Source organism: Anomalospiza imberbis, chromosome 10 (genome assembly GCF_031753505.1).
Source record: "Anomalospiza imberbis isolate Cuckoo-Finch-1a 21T00152 chromosome 10, ASM3175350v1, whole genome shotgun sequence".
NCBI lineage: Eukaryota > Metazoa > Chordata > Aves > Passeriformes > Viduidae > Anomalospiza > Anomalospiza imberbis.
In genome coordinates, this window is record NC_089690.1 from 17,242,608 (window position 1) to 17,254,922 (window position 12,315).

General features: G+C 45.0%; 1 long non-coding RNA gene across 1 annotated transcript; it reads left to right on the top strand.

Annotated features, from left to right (window-relative positions):
- The first annotated feature begins 1,930 nt into the window (after positions 1-1,930).
- LOC137480081 (uncharacterized) lies at positions 1,931-4,537 on the top strand. Its single transcript, XR_011002698.1, has 2 exons — positions 1,931-3,179; positions 4,246-4,537. It is a non-coding gene; the product is annotated as an uncharacterized lncRNA (long non-coding RNA).
- The last annotated feature ends 7,778 nt before the right edge of the window (positions 4,538-12,315 follow it).

Below are 12,315 nucleotides of genomic sequence, written 5' to 3' on the forward strand. Positions count from 1 at the left end.
GTGTGTGATTTTTTTTTTTTTGCTTTATATTCCTTATTACCTCTTTTCTTCTTTTTCATTTTGAAAGAACTGAAGAAACTAAAGTCTACAAAAACCAGTCTCAGGCAGAATGCAGAGCCTGCGCCAGGTACCCAGAAGAATGAGTCAGTAATAAAAGAAACCTACAGCTTGTAACCAAAATGCCTCAAGCTGTTTGCATTAAGTTATCTTGAATAAACTATGTTGTGTATTTCCTGAAGAGCGTGACCAAAAACTCACTGAGAACCTGGATCTCCAAGAAGGTTATGGCTAAAAGCTTGATTAAAGTTTTATGTGTCTTTTTGGTGCATATCCAAAAGGATGTTTGTTTGTTTTTACTCATTTCTTACTCATGGAAAAAAAAAAAAAAAAAAAAAAACAACCCAGTGAACTTAAGTAGGGTTTACAATACAGGATTCACTTTTCACTTGCTAGAGAGCATTTCCTCTAGACTGTAGACAAATTGTTTCCCAGCACAGAAAAACCTGTATTGATGTGGTCAAGATTTAAAATTCAGTAATGTACTTCCTCTACTGGGATGTTCTGAATTTCTTCAGTGCAGTGAATCATTCTGGTGGTGGAACCAAACTCAATTTACTTATGTTGAATGGCAAAAGAACAACAAAAACTTTCCCAAATTTGAAAATATCACTGAAAAAGAATAAGAGCACAATTGTCTTCAGCCATTATGGGCTGCCCTAATTTGAATCACATGGGAAAATGCTTTGTTAATGGCTTTCTTCCTTTACTCTTCATTGGCAAAAAACCAAACCAAATCAAACCCTTTCCTTTGTTCTTTTCCTTTCCATCTGGTTTTAGAAGAAGCTGGTCCTGTGGGTTAGCAAAGATTTTGAAGTACTAGAGATCTGGGGTCATTTCTACAGATGTCCACAACAGCCATGGACTGATCACCTCCATTACTGTTCTGTAAAATGGGAATATTCCACTTTACCTCAGGAGGCTGTTGCTAGAAAATCTATTTATTGCTGTAAGATGTTCAGCTACCACAGGATTATTTAAGGCATATATATAGTTTGTATTTTTCCTTATAAGTGTGTGCTGTGTAGAGCTTAAGCTAATAAGTCTCGATGACTATTTATGATGAGGAATTCATTCTTAAGAGGAACAAATTTGAATAGATTTAAATACATACATGTAAAAGAAATATGTGCAGCCTCCCAGAACTCTTTGAAATATAAATGTGAGAATTCCTTTAGGTATAGTGCTGGAAGCCTGCATGTCAGACCATATTGTCAGGTGCCAGGCAGAAGGAGCCAGCCAGACTCACTGATTTATGCAGCTTTCTGCTGGAAGACCCCAAAGACTGCAACCCTCTATCACTTTCAGCCGTGGGGCAGCAGGTGGGATGAGCTCCATTAATGCCTCCTTCAGCTTTTAAACCCAAGTAGAAGGTTTATTCCAGTGTGTTCTGGACCTACAGTCCCTTGTTTGCTTTTCTATACCAGCTTCTCCATGTTTGATATTCATTTTATTCCCTTCCTTAGAGTATTATTTACAACTGAAGAGCAGAATGTTATAGGCTGAGCTGACAGGGCACTAAATATAGTAAAAGCAGGGCAGTTCCCCACTCTAATCATCTCCTTCTGCTTTTATGTAGATAGTAAATGATGGGCCACAGAGGGAATTGCCATTTGTCTCTAGGAAATACATGTCAAAGGAGTTTAAGCGCTACATCCTGCCCACACGGGGAAGTTAATTTAGGCTTGACGCAGCAGTGCTGGCTTTTCCTAGCACTGAGCAGTTGCAGATGAGATCTTTAGTCCTTCAGCTGAGTGCCATAGAGACCGTGGTTTTGAAAAGGGTATTTACAATGGCAAATGGCACAATTTCTAGCCTGAAGGGACAGGCAAATTTCAGCCAGAACCCGGTGCCATTCATTCACATCATCCCCCTCGACGTCCGTCTGTCTCGGCCTTGGGAAGCAGCCATGCCTTGGCCAAGGCTGGGCTCTGCCCCACCAGGACCCGGGCCAGCCTCGCGGCTGCCATTTGCTTTGTTTGTGCGTTGGGCTCGTTCCTCTGCCTTGCCTCCCCTGAGCCAGCTGACTTGCCGGTGCCTTTTTCCCTCTGCCAAGTCTGCTTTGCTGCCTTCTTTCAGGTCGGGAGCTGTTCTGCTGCCTGCTCTTGTAACAGCTGTCCAAGTGCGCAGGAAGAGTTGAACCAACACTAAAACCTCGCCAGCTCTGCTCACTGGGGTCCAACAACTTAAACACAGTGCGCAAAAGTTTAAGCAGCAGCTTCGTTGATGGGACTTAGCCCTAAATCCACACAAATCCAAGGTAATCTGGAAGCAGCTCGCTGCTGCTTTAATATCAGCGTGAGATGGGGGCTGAAGGAGCTGGGAGCTGTGTGCGTGCCTTGACAGAGAAAGTTTGTGATCTAAAGGTTTAAAAATCTGCATAATGAAAACTGCCAGAAAGTTTGGTGCAGCAGTTCTGCTTCTGCCCGTGCAGAGCTGCAGGGCACAGGTTAAGGCTCAGCTCCAAGAAAAGTGAGGTATTGCAATGCAGAGGAGCAGAGGAGATGCTGAGTACAAGGATATCAGTTAAACTTTCTGACCAGCCTAAGGGTTCTTCATGTATTTTATCCACTGACTGACTAATGTAAAATACAAAAGTATTCTGCCTGGCAAGCCAGGAGCAGAACTGCAGTCTCCACCCTCCCAAAGGATGATTTAAATACGAAGCTACGATGCCGTGTTCTTCCTTTCCTTCTGCCTGCTCAAATGCATGTTTAATTCTTTAATGCAAAGTAGGAAGGCACCAAAATCTCTCTTTCTCCAGAAAAGCCTCAGATAGGGTAGACAGAGACTTCTCCTGGGAACACCAGCATCTCTCCTCCTACCTTCATTGGAATTAAAATTACACTCCCTGTGTTCTAAGTGACCACCTAACCCTGAGGTGCAGGAAGAACGGGGTGCTACCTCCTCCCTAGCTGTGAGTTGGAGCACAACACCAGGTTCTGTGGTATTTTTTACCTAGGCAGTCTCAGCAGTGACCAGAGTCACCCAGTGAGTGAAACCACCAGCCTCATTGTACAGGAGTGTAGGCAAGAGCAAAAGCTCAGGCTTTGTCCCCCAAGGAATATGAGCTCTTCATGGTCCACTCTGGATTTAGACATTCTTTGTGAAGTCACCATTCAGTAAGAATTCTCTTATACCCTCGTGAATGTACAAAATACAGATGATTATAGTGGTCTATAAAACCCAAAAACTGGACACACTGTTTACTTCAGTAATTATTTGTTCATTACAGGCAAAGCATTTCAGAGTTGCTCCTGCTGAGGTGCTCAGGTCACCTGCTTTGGTGGTTGTGTTGCAAGCCTGCTGCGTCCCAAGGCACCAATACTTCCCCGTTAAAACACTGCAGATGAACACAATGAAAGCCAATAAAAAATTCTCCAATTCCAAAGAATTGTTGATTGGAAATGTTTCCTTATCTTTGACACCAATGAAGGCAGTCTGCCTGTTTGCAGGGTGAAACAAAGTACAAACTTTTTAATCCTCAATCCCAAATTGACCTAAAAGATTTAGGGCCAAATATTCCTTTTATTTACACCAGTGTAAATTTAGGGAAATTTCATCCAACTTAATGTACTGCCAGGTGGTGGATTTTGCCTCAGATCTCATTATTTTTGGGGGTTTATTTATATTCAGCCACTGTGTGTATACACAGATACAAAGCAGTAATTTTTGCCAGCAAGAAGAGAGTGGAGTTTGCTATATAAATCGGTATTTCTCAGTCAATATGTTGCAACCCCTGAAGGGGTTATAAAAACCATCTGGGGGCTTGTAAAGAACTGAAAATTTTATAACAATCTAAAGCAAAGAAAATGTCATTTCTTCTACTCTCCACAAAGCAGCACCATTCTCTTGGCAACTTGTCAAAACCATACATGAAACAATAAATTCTTTAGGCTTATCACTTTTACCACTTTTTTTTTTTTTTTTTTTTTTTAGCTTTATAAAACATGGATGAGAACTAGGAAGTCCTCTTTTTTCCCCCTTTTATGTAGGATTTCCTATCTGAACTGTTTGAGAAATGTTGCTTTCAAATTTTTGGCCTCAAAAGGCAGTAAATTTCTTTAAGGGCCTCCGCCTTGGTCTTCTCCTAACCTGCTTGTTAAAACTACAGCCTATTTTGTCAAGCTTAGGCTTGTTTGTGTTGGAGCCAGTTTTTCTATTTCACTGTGACTTTCTGCCTGTCAGTTTCCTCTTTCAGCCTAAATCATACAGGGAAACATCAACATTTCCCTTTGTGGGAAGAGATGTTTTGCATCAAGTGGAAAAAATGGATGAGATTTCCTGTATCCTCATTAGCAATGTGGTGTACGGTTTGAAATCTGCCCTTCTAAGGTGAGATACCATCTGAAGAACCTCTCTGCTTTTAAGTACAGCCTCACAGCACATACAACTTGTCAGTGAATTTTGCTTTCATGTACGCATCTTTCATCTCTGTGCATAGGTACTTATCTATGAAATTAATTCTAGTAGCAACCAAGTGTGTCCCACCTAAAGGAATCAGAGAATAAATTCAGAAAAAAAAAAGGCTTATTGTTGTTTTTTCCCCTACCAGGATGAGATGCCTCACACAAGGACTGGGCAGGCAGCAGAGCTGGTGAGGTTCTGAGACCCTGAGCGGGTAGGGGAAAAAGGAGGGGATGGTAGTGCTCTCCTTTTGGCAGCTGTTTGGTTGGGTGAGCAAATCTCAGGCAGCTTCACTTCAAACTCCTCTTGACTTCAGCTATTTTTGCCTGATTTCCACAAATTAGTTCTTTGTTGATAGGTGTAGTAGGTGTGGTGTCTCACTCTTTCCAAAAAGCCTGACTTGTTAACTGCTTAGTGGGCACAAATTTGATCACTTAAGCCACTTGCTAAGGAGAAGGAACAGTGCCTTCTTGCCTGGGTGGGAGGTGGTTGCCCACAGCCAGGAACTGAATGAGCTGTGGGCAATGTGGCAACAACCAAGGGGAGGAACTGCACTTCTGGCTTTTACTCTTTACAGCTTCAAGGGACTGGAACTGTGCTGTCCAAAGTGGGTAGAATCAAAACTTGGACAATTCCATGTCATTTTCATTTGCTTGGAAAACAACTTCCTTTTCCCTGTCCCATTTCTACTGAAGACAGACTACGAAGTCTGCTCGTGCAGAGGCTGGGTTCAGATCCAAGCTGAGGGCATTCGGGGGTTTGGCTGTTGGCTTAGGTCTTCAGGCTGTCAGACTAGAACCAGGATTCCTGCTCCAAGTTCGGAGTTCAGCTAGCTAGTCAGGGTCTAGCCCTTCAGCTACCTTTCCATATGGCAGATTGTACCAAAATGCTCCTAAAATCATTCAGTGGTATTTTCCCATGCGGTTTTCATGATGCTGAGTAGTTGGGCAGGAGATCTGATATGGTCTACACAGATTTCTGCCTTCATGCCTGAGAGAAAATGGATACCCAAGGGTTGTCTCTGCTAATATGAAAAGTCATGCAAAAGGGGGCTGTTGGGTACTTTTGTGGGTTTTTTGGTTTCTGAATTAATCTCTGTTCTCCATTCAGAAATGTATCTGTGTAGAAATGATGGTATGAAACACTTTGGGAAACGAAGCTAAATTTTAATTAAAATTTAAAAATTGAGCTGGTTAGTAAATAGCCTAACAAATGTCCACCTCAGCTGGCACTGCCCATGCAGAAACCATTCCTGGACAGCCCAGCCTTCCAGCACCAGCACTTTATCTTGGCCTAATTCCCTGTGCCCTGGCTGAGGCTGAGCTCCCTGGCTTGCTGTGCCACCTCTCTCATCCACGTTTCCATTGCTGTGGTTTTGCCCAAGCACAGGGCCCCTGCACTGAGAGAGCCACCTTGATGGACGCAAGGCTCTCCACCGTAAAGACCAGCAGCAGCTGCCAGCGCTGCTTCTCTGGCTCATGCCAGGAGATGGGTTGTTTTGATTTTTTTTATCCAGAGAAGTCCAAACTCCTGGGGGAAGAAATGTGGTTTATTGCATACTCATCCTGTTTCTTCAAAGCTGAACTGTGCCATGCATGAAAATTTTTTTGGAAACAGGGAGCAGAAACAATGACTTAACAAGGCAGTGCTGTCCACTGCCGCACCAACACACTGCCGGTTTTTCTGAAGTTGTCAGCACCACTGTTTTTGTACAGAGTGGAAATTCCTTCTTGTACTTTGTCAGTGAAGAAGTCCAGGGCTGTCAGTCAGTGTTACAGTTAACATGTGTTTTCCCAGGTTTACACTTCTGTCCTGCCACACTGCTCTGTGCCTGTGCTGTTACGCTGAAGCAGCAACAACTTCCCTCCCTCCGATCCCTGCGTTGTTTGTGCAGATTAAAACCCCAGGGCCATACAAGGGATGGAGGTCCTAGGCTGAGCCACTTCCTCATCCCTTAGTGAGGACGTGGGTGCAGTGGGGAGCACACGGGGAGGTGTCCCTTGGCCAAAATCCTCCAACCTCTCACCATGCCGCTGTCGGGAAGGGGCCGCATGGAGTTGGCCTCGGTGGTCTCTGTCCCCTCACCACCTCCGGGGTGTCCTGCCGTCCTGCCGGGCCGAGCCTCGCCCCGTGGGCACCTCCACCGCCGCCTCGGCTTTCCCCTTCTCCCCGGCACGGCTGGCGCGCCTCCCGCTGAGCCAGCGGCGCTGGGGAGGCTCCCGGGGCATCCCCGCGGAGATGCGGGCCCGGAGTTCCGGCCCGGCCGGCACACCGAGCCCAGGCAGAGCCGGTCCCCGGGGCTCGCCCCCCGCCCCGCTCCCGGCCGCGGCAGCGCTGCCCTGGGCGGGCGGGCGGCGCTCGGCGAGGGGCGGGCGGGCGGGCGGGGCGGCCGCGGGCCCTATAAATGCCGGGCGGCGCCGCCGCGCTCCGGCCGAGCGGCGCGGGGCGGCGGGGCAGCGGCGGCCGTGGGCAGCGGAGAGCGGCGGGGGAGGTGAGCGTGAGCGGGGCCGCCGAGCGCCGTGCGGCCGCACCCGGGCTGCGCCGGAGGGGCGGGCACCGGGGCAGCGGGCGGAGGAGCCGGGGGACCCAAAGTTCGGCCGCTGACAGCCCGGAGGCCGCGGCCGCGGGGTCCTCCGGCGGCTCCTCGGTGCGCGCTCCCTGTTACCTGCTCTCACAAGTTTCCCAGCACCGGGTGCGTGGGCGCTGTGCCGGGAGCGGGGCTTCGGGCGCGCCGAGTTTCTTCTGCGTGTTGGCTTTTTGCAAGCAGGGAGGGTTTTTCCCCCAAAAGAAGCGGGTTTTAAGGCTGGCAGCCCGCGGGTAGCAGCATCGCCCGCGCGGCGCGGCAGACGCTTCGCTCCCGGGTGCGGGAGAGGTGGCACTTCCCGAGCGCCGGCTGCGCTGGGAGGGCTTGGAAACTGGAAGTTCCTCGCTTTCATTCGTGTCTCTTGTCTGCTGTGAGAGAGAGCTTGCTGGTGTTGTGCTAAATAAATCTAGTAAATCATAATTCACTTAGTAACTGAAATGTTCTTGGCATTTCGAATGACAGAGTAACGGGGGAGAAACATTTACGGCCATTGCCCTTTGCGGAGGAAGGGGTGATATTCTGATACTGTAACTGGATTTAGATAGGGCGTGTGGTATCGCGTTGTGTGCTGAAGCGGAGAGCTGGTTAACCAAAACTCTGACCTCGCCTCACTTTGGAGTGATATAGGAGCTGCTTCGTAGATCGCGTTCTGGGAAGATTTGGAAATGCAGAGTCCTTTGTCTCTTGGTGAAAATGGTGCTTGATATTTTGGCTCAGTACTGTGCAATGTTGGAGGATCTTAATAGAAAAATACCTTTGGAGAAACCATTGTAGCAACAAATAGGTGTTAAAATGTCAAATTTCCCGTAAAACTAGGGAAAATCTCTTTATGGATTAGAGGCCTTTGATTAATTTCTCTCCCCCTTTCTCATGCCTGCATCTGATTCTGAACGTGGTTTGGCTTTTGTGGTTGCAATCGCATTCTTGGGCAACTTTCTGAAAGAGAAACCTGGTAGAATGACTTTTTTTTTTCACTGCACTGAAAAATGACCTCTTTTTCCTTCACTTTCTCTGGTGTGAGCATTTAGTAATGTCTTGTCCCCAGCTTGCCACAGGAATTCATTAGAAACCTGATTTCGTAGGGACTATTCACAAATACGTAGGTGTAAGCAGCTGTGCTGCTGTGTAGCTTTGGAGAAACTGCAGACATCCTTGAGGAAAGTGGAAAGCAGCTGCATGCCTGCTGAGTGCTCAGATGAGTCTTTGGAATGTGAGGGAAAGACCAATGCAAATAAAAAGGCAGAATTATGAAGTAGATTAATTCAACTGCATATAAGATGTACTAGGTTAGAGATCTAGCATTTTGTGGGGTGTGATTAAACTCATGAGAATAGCAGCTGTTTGGCACAGGAGCAAACTTTAAATGATGAATGCTAGCTTTTTACAATTACAGACAAGTTGTATGTCAGCTATTGTGTATTAACAAATTGTGTCAAGTGCTCTGGAGATGCTGAGAGGCAGCTTCTCTGGGCATTGCTGTGTTGTGTGCTTCCCAGGTGTGAGGATGGTGGAAGAACTCTCTGCTTTGATTCTGATATGGCCATCACTATAGTCACACATACATTTATATCTATATATAGCTCTATGTATCTCACGTGGGAGGCAATAGAAACTCATGTCAGAACAAAAAAGAAAACAGAAACCTGCAGTGGATTTTGTCTCAAGGTGTATACAGAAGTGTTAAAGCTTCTGTTTGGTGTTGTCATTGACAACCAGGAGAATAGCATGTCTTGGTGGCATGTGGAGACTTTTAGCCTGGGTGTCTAAATAACACAGGCAGTGTTCCCAACCTAGAGTTTCTTACCAGTATCTGTTAGGCAGAAAAATGTCAAGCAGGGAGCCCAGTAAGTTGCACCAGGTATTTTTAGAATAGATTGAAATGAATGTGTCTGTATAAATACTGAAAAATAACCACCTCACCTTACTGCTAGGAGTTACAATGGAGATGCATATAAGTTGCATGTATCCACAGCAAGGGATCAGTTCAGAGGGAGCTCTGGATGGAGATTTGTGGTGGTGGGCACAGCATCTACCTGGCTTATTGAGCTGGTTGTGGCTTTTGATTCTTGATAGGAACTACTGTGCTCATTCTTGAAAAAGCTGAGGCTCGGTGGAAGGTTTCTCTTGGAAGCTGGGGTTAGGGTTTTCTGGGCTGCTTGAATTGCTTAATCACAAGCATGCATGAAAGAGCATGCTTTTGTAATACTAATTATGGGGAAATGAATTCTAATCATCAAAACATTTCCAGTCAACTTGGTTTAACTGAATCCTGTGATTCTCTAGGGTCCAAGGTTTTATACATGAGAAGACAGGGAAAAAATGGATAATGATCACTAATCTGTAAAGTGTTGCTAGAAACAGTCATCTTTATGTGCCTCTGAGCATCTTCCCAGTCACCTGCGACGTATCTTGTTTTACAGCGAGGTGCTGGCCTGTAAGAACCATGTAATTCAGTGCACCTCTACTAGCCATAAACAACTTTTGAATAAAGGTAGTGATTTAAGGAATTGCCTGTTTTTGGCTTTGAAGAGCAGGCAGTGGTAGCATGGAGTAGTCAATCACCTGCGTATGAATGTAAAGATTTAGTGTAAATGTAAAGATTCAGCGTAAGTTAGGGAACTATGAAAATACAAGAAGGTTTTTATTATTATTAAAGTAGATAATCTTTGTGTAAAAACTAGAAAGCTGAATATGTGCAACCATGTATGTGTTCAGGTGTCTCCTCTGTGATGGTTAAAGAGGTGGGAGGAGAACAATAAGAGGTGGTAGCATTCCACAGCTGGAGCTACACAAATGTTTAGGCTGGCATGCTATGGGGAAAAAAAGCTGTCCTGTGTTCTGCTTCTTCCTGTCGCTTTAGGGATAGACTCTAGTTCATACTTGACTTCTGTGAGCAGAGCTGAGGTCTCTGCTGAAGTGAGAGCCAGTAATGATGGACTAGAAAAGTATGGGGCAATTTTAGTGGCAATGCTAGTATGAGCTGTTCATCATGGCCTTGAAATACTATGCTTAGTATTAAATGCTAACTGAAATGCTTTCTAAATCCATTAGCACCTCTCCTTGAGCAGTGTCTGTGGAAAAACATGCGTTTTGGCAGCTGCTGTGTCTTTTCTCTGGTCTGGTGTTTACCTGTAATGGCCAGAAAGATGTTTTTCCCTTATTTTCATGCTGAAAGCAGAAGGTGCCTTATGCTGGGGTCCAATAATTATGCCACAAAGCAGTTTAAGTATGAAAGCATATTCATCTTGTGGAATTACCTCCCTGTGGAGAAAATGTCAGTTTTGCTGACCATGCTCAGCCATGTGGTGCAAAGTGTGGGCTTTAGACAGTCTACTGTTGTCATCCTGGGCTTTGGAAACAGCAGCCTGAAATTCTCTTCAGTGTTGTGGCACCATGAAAGCATTTGTGGAAGGGATCAAGACTGATGGCCCGTGAGTGCTGAGCTGAAGAAGCCTGTTCAAGGCTGTGTGTATGTAGTGGCCTTGGTGTGCAGGTAGGTTGGTTTGTGAGAAAGATGAGTTACCAAGAGACTGTAAGCTGCAATAGTAAATCCCCCTGGAGTCTCCAGAAGCACTAATGAGAAATGCTGGTACATTCTGGCTCCCTTAGTTTGGCTGATGTACAGAGGATATGAATTTTTGTTCTTCAGTTATGTAGCTTTGACCAAGCCTGTGTTTTTGCTTAATTGCTTTCTGTGTTATTTAACAGCTTGCTCTTTAAGCTTCTGTTCTCACAGAAGGGCATGTTGAGGTATTTAGTGATGTTTCTCACTGCTTCTGAGATGGTTCTGTTGTCTGGTGTGAACTGTAAGCTTCTGCTTGCCCAAAGCTGAACGAGGTTTGAGGTTTTTTGTTTGACTAGGAGAGGGACAGTTTCTCATTGGCTCTGACAGGTTACAGGTACAAAACCACGAGGAGAACTGAACATGACTAATTTTTCCCCTTCCATTCTGTTATCCTGTAACTTAACATCCCTAAACAATCTAAGAAATGCCATGTAGAAGTTGGTGCATTATCAGTTATCTATGTGTCTCCATCTTGCTGTACACCCTCCTCTTCCAGAAAGAGTTCATGTGGCTTTCTCAGCAGTTAAGCAAGCTGAGGCCTCCAGCTGCTCTGGCAGCTCAGTTGAAGAGGTTGCTTTCCCAGCTAATTGCCTACTTCCTCTGCAGAGGTTCGTCATCTGCATTACAGAAATAGTGATGGACTCCGAGGAGGCTCAGCCAACACAGCTCACAACTCAGCCTACAAACTCTCAAGCTGAACTGAATCAGACAGTTTAATATACTAGGTCACGACCTGCTCTTGGAGAATTCTTGTGCATAGTTCATACTCAGTTGTCTCTTTTTTTACTATGGGAATTTAAGTCTTGCCTTCCCAGAAACGTGTAGTAAAGCCAGTGGGATCAGTCAGAAGTGAGGTCAGTTTAACAAAAAGTGTTTTCTTAAATACAGGTCTTTCAATAGCTGGTAATTCTCTTATTAACTGGTTAATGTAAGTCTTCTTGCAGATGACTGAGGAGGTGTCTGCCTGAGCATATGGATGAGGTTCCCAGCACAAGGCTTCATTCCTGCATCCTTACAGCATCTGGGACTTCTGATGCTCTTGTGGTTGGCTAGTTCTGCTTCTGGAGCTTTCTGGGGGAAAAGATGAAAATAAGTAAATGTCTGTGCTGTAAATAAAAATGTGAATGTCCTTATCCTTTTTGGGTAACCTTCAAGCTAGGGCTGGAATGGCTGAGAAGAGGCTACTGAGAACTAGTATCTCATGTTCCTGTGAGCTTAGGTCTGTTTCAGTGATGCTGTCCTGGATACAGAAAACCAATATACATTTTTCATCTTAAATGTTAATAAGGTGGCTACATTACACTTTAAGTGTTATATTTATTATCTAGTTTTTCAGATAAGGTTTCTAAATAAGCTTGCAAATAGGATGTGGTTGATTGCTAATGTTGTACAGTGTGATTAATAAATGAATAAAAGGATAGTCACCCATTACTCTGCAGATCTCCAACCACAAGTGCAGTAAATGGTTAGAACAGCATTCCTGATCTCTCCAAGTAACTTGTCATTTGGTAGTATTCCCTGTGTACAAATGCTTAAGGTATCAGGTTTTGTCTATCAATGAGCTTGTGTAAGTGCAAACTTTTATAAATGTCATTGTTTTGAACAGAGAATACTGGAGTTCCAATTAATTTTTATAGTGAAATGTCCGTATTGACTGTATGTACCTTTAGAGTAACTGCCAATGCTGTTAGTGCTGTAGTCT